The sequence below is a fragment of the Nicotiana tomentosiformis genome, chromosome 5 (genome assembly GCF_000390325.3).
Source record: "Nicotiana tomentosiformis chromosome 5, ASM39032v3, whole genome shotgun sequence".
NCBI classification, from domain to species: Eukaryota; Viridiplantae; Streptophyta; class Magnoliopsida; order Solanales; family Solanaceae; genus Nicotiana; species Nicotiana tomentosiformis.
Window position 1 is genome coordinate 20,546,487 of NC_090816.1, and position 4,824 is coordinate 20,551,310.

The window sequence follows — 4,824 nt, forward strand, 5'->3', positions numbered from 1 at the left end:
ATGGTTAAATAATCTTTGGCTCGATGCCAAGTTCCTAATCGAAAGTAAAGCTTGCCATCCAACCAAAGACTATTCAACCGTTCACAAGTATTTCAACCAACGAAGTAAGACCTCCAATGCTCCAATTTGCATACTTCGCATTCGAACACTGGGGGGAATAGTATTGGATACGGCAACAAGGATGCTACGAAAAATGGGATTACGAGACCGGAAAAAAATAATGTTTCATTGGGACCGAAGACTGCATGGCCAGCTCCGTAAAAATAAGTTGTACGAGTTAGCCACATATATTGGCAATTTTATTTTTTTTAGCAATCGAGTGCTTGTGTACTTTTAAAGATAGAAGTAATAAAATAAAGTCCTTTTATTTTTATCTTGTTTCTTGTCTAGATGATGAGTTAACTTCATCGTTTGAAAGTTAACACAAAACTTCAAATATTTGTGCCGGAATAATAGGAGACGTCCTCTTCAAGAATACCGTAACATAAGAGGGCTCTCTTATGAAACCCTCAAAGTAAAGGGTTGACTCCAAAAATGTTTATGCCCGAAACAAGAAGCTATCAGACGAAATTATACCCAAAGCCTTATCTAATTCAACACAAAAAGAATAAATTACACAATACTTAAGTAATAATCTTTTTCATTTATCAAAATGCCAAATGTCATAAATACAGAAGTACAAAGGGAAACAACAAAGAAAAGAAGGAAAATCTAATCATTATCGCCGCCAGAACTCGGGGAGGGGGGAGGGGAGAGAGATGCATCTACATCCCCGAGGGAAGGCGGATCAGCTGTCGGTTCGGGACCTGGGCCTTCATCATCATTCTCTTCAAGTTCCTCCTCGGTTCCCGAATACTCGGAACCGGTGCTCGAAAAGTCAGTTGCATCAGGTTGAGCTAGGAGACGTTCTCAAGCAGTTAATGCCAGTGCTTGGGCCTTGGTGATTAGGAATGGCAGGCGGTGCAGGGTGGGTTCTGTCTGAAACCGCGCAATGTAAACCCGCCCCGCCCCATATAGGATTTAAACCCGCATTCACCCGCCCCGCACTCCACCCACGTTCACCCGCCCCGCAAATTGTTTTAATAAAAATTCTTTCTTTTTCAGAAAGCTAGACTTAAATCTGATTTTTTTAACAAAACAATTAATTATATCCAAATTGTTCTCTCTCTCACTTTCATATACTTAGCTTTTTTGAAGTAGCCTTTTTGTTTGTCATTGTTTTCCGGTGCACAAGAAAGGGATTACATCTCATTTATATATAATCTTATTTTCTTTTCTGTAGATTTCCAAAATAATACCAATGCCTCAGCTGTCAATTAACCAGTGTTTAACAGTACCATATGTTTTAATCCGGGGAAGAAAGATCACCAAACTGATCATTAGGAAAATGCGGTAGCAATCAGTACACACAATTCTTAAACCCTTGAAAACTACAGAATTCAAGAAACTAAAATCTTGAAATTTTAAGAACCCCAAAGTATTCTAAGACCTTATAAATGCACTAGAGTCAGATGTAGCTTTTGTGCAAAACTGATTGATTGAACTTAATATTCTTTTGGAACCACTTGAGCAGGCAATTGGAGTGACAAAAATGAGAACATGGCATGTATGTTATTTCTTCCCATATTGAAAGTTTGTCTAAGCAAATAGGACACTGCTCGTAACAATCATCTTCTTTCACCACTACTAAATGCCTCAGCTGCTTTATCACTTCATCCACAATGGCCCGTTGTATGAACAAACTACAGTAGGACACAAAATCTAAACATCAAGGTCTATACTCAACAAAATCTATCAAATTCAAATTACAAAACCACAAGAAATTGTATCAACAAACTACAGTAAGCCAACTTGAATAAAAAAGAAATTGTATTAACAAATGACCTCCTCTTTCTCTTCTATCAACCAGTAAGCCAACTTGAATCCGACTCTTCCTCTTCGTCAAGTAATGTTGGACATGAAACTTTGTCGACAAGAAATATGTAGCAATCGTGCAGCATATTCAAACCTTTCGATTCTGCCTAAAGACCCTATCCAATATAAGACACTGTCACGCACATTATTAATACTATCTTGTATCACCTTTAGTCCTTTTTGCACAATCAAATTCAAGATGTGTGGCACATCGCACATGTAACATTCGACCCATCAACAATAAATCCCTTTTATAAAGTTTCTCATCTAGCAAGATTTTCACCATAGCATTGTTTGTGCTACAATTATCAACTGTAATTGTTGAAATTCTTCTTTCAAGATTCCACTCTAACAAGCAATTAAGCAACGCACTACACAAAGTATCCTTATCATGTGGAGCAGGAACATAAGCAAATCTAAGAATATGGCTTTGAAGTCTCCATGAATCATCAATAAAATGTGTTGTAATAGCCATGAACCCTTTTTTGGTGTTGTCTGAAGTCCACATATCAGTAGTTATTGCAATTTTACTTGCAAGTTTTTCCAATAACATAGAAGTTTTTGATTTCAAATTGTCGAAAATCTTCAGTATATCATTCTTGATTGTGTTCCTAGACACCATTTTGAACAACGGTTGGAGACTAGCAACAAATTTCCTAAATCCTACATGATCAACAATTGTCAATGGATACTCGTGCAAAATAATAGCATGTCAATGTTGATCAAAATAGTGTTTTTGGCTACCATCACCCCCCGAACTACCCTCATTGTCTAAGTTACTTGACTTTTTGCGACATCGACTACGGATATGATCTAACATGGACGATGTCCCACAATTTCTTGTTAATTTGATATGAGTATTACAATACTTACAAACACCAAAACGAACACAATTAATCATCACCGGTTTAAAATGCTTCCATGCGTCAGAAATAAGTTTTCTTTTCCCAGTTTCATCAATAACTTCAGTAGTAACTTCATCGACTTGCATAGGCAATTGACTCTCACTCTCTATAGGAAAAGTACTAGAAGATGAACCAACTGGATTCTCTTCATTTTGAGACTCCATACTTTTCTACAAAAAATAAGCTAAATTAATATTATGAGACATTTCTAAGTGCACATGGAAAATGAAAAAAGAGCCAATTAAGCAGTTTATGACAGAAACTATATATGCAGCCCAAAGCAGTTTATGACAGAAACATGGCACCAACTTTAATTATACTTCAAAGGAGACAATCTATTACCGGAGGATTTTGGCAGAAGAAAATTGTCCATAAGCAACAAAATTCAGCATATATAGCTTCATGTGTTCATGTTTAGATATAACACATCATTACTGCACCATACCTATAGGGGCATTAAACTTTATAATACAATAGCAAGGATAAAAGATGGCCACCTTTGCACAATCAAGTTCAAGAGTACTTAACTGAACCTAATCAATTGAGCTCAAGCATTGACTTCTGTAACACAATATCATGATAAGAGAAGAGCAAATCTCCCATTGCATATCCAATTCAGATGTTGATAACCAACAAAATCTTCAATATCACGACTAAAAGCAAACTCAAAACAGAACAGAAACAAAATAAATATAATTAATATACTAATTCTCTTTTTAATTTCCACATCAACAACCAAAAATCATAAATCTTTCCCATAGGAAAACCAAAGCAATATTGATGCCCATAATGTGTTTGATAAAATTTTCCATAGGAAAACCTTCCTTGCTACAAAGAAATAATCGAAAATGCAAAGTTTTAAAACAAAATTAAATAGGAATTCCACAACAAAGATAAATCCCAAGAACTTAATTCAAGATTACTAGGACCAGAAAATGAAGCTACAGTGATAAGTAAGAATTCAGAGAGAAATGGGGATTCACAATCCTTGATAAACCACAGAAAAATGACCTTCACTGATAATTGAAAGCTGCTGTAAATTTTTATCTGATTATCGAGCGAGACTGCGAGAGGACTAAGGAGAGTTTGAGAGAGATGAGCCGTCGGTGAGTTTGAGAGAGAAGTTTAGGTCAATAGAGTGAAATTGGGACTAGGTTTTTAATATTTAGCATTTTATTTCTGTTAGTTCAAAAAATTAAATCCACACCCATGCCCCGCCCCGCTTTATTTTTTTATTTAAAAATTGAACATGTCCCGCCCCTCCCCGCAACTGCAAACTCTCAAACCCGCCCCGCCTCGCACCCGCACTTCCCCATTGCCATCCCTATTGGCGATGCAATCATCAATATCAACGATGCCCGCTTTGACCTCCTCCAAGGTTTTTCTCCTCATATGATACATAGCATACCTCTTTTAAAATACGAGAAAATCCCCTTGGTGTTGGAACTTTGCTTTAAGTCTGTCAACCTTGGCCAGAAGGCCATCCCTCTCGGATCTTATGGAAACGAGGCTAGAATCGAGATCACGGATTGTAGAAAGATGAAGCCGATTTCGATCCATTACTTCTCAAATTTCGATTAATTAGATTTACTATGTTGATAATTCAAAACTAGTGTTATATATTTTTTTTAAAAACAAAGTACTTTACAAATAATTAATTACAACAATTAGTAGCATATTTGATATTTATAATTTTTACTACATTTAGTGAAAATGATTAAGTTTAATTAAATTAATTTTAAAGGTGTTAAAAAACTAAAAGACTACAATTGCGATTCCTTAATTAAACACAAAGTAACTATTCTTTAAATTAACAACAGCCCCATACCCAAGCCCAATTACATTTGACCCAGTCTAAACATGTGCCTCTCTTTTCACTATGGCAATCCATGCCATCATATTTGAGCCAATGAGAGCATGTCGCGTCGCCATTCCCATCCCCACACAAAACAAACACAACCCATCCCGGCCATTGATTCATATCATCAATGGACCAGGATTAACC

The 4,824-nt window shown here is 36.3% G+C and overlaps 1 long non-coding RNA gene across 1 annotated transcript; it reads right to left on the minus strand.

Annotated features, from left to right (window-relative positions):
- Nucleotides 1–1,583: 1,583 nt before the first annotated feature.
- On the minus strand, nucleotides 1,584–3,966 carry LOC108947229 (uncharacterized). The gene is made up of 2 exons (XR_001971663.3): nucleotides 1,885–3,966; nucleotides 1,584–1,742 (listed from the first exon to the last, which is right to left on the minus strand). It is a non-coding gene; the product is annotated as an uncharacterized lncRNA (long non-coding RNA).
- Between the last annotated feature and the right edge of the window lie 858 nt (nucleotides 3,967–4,824).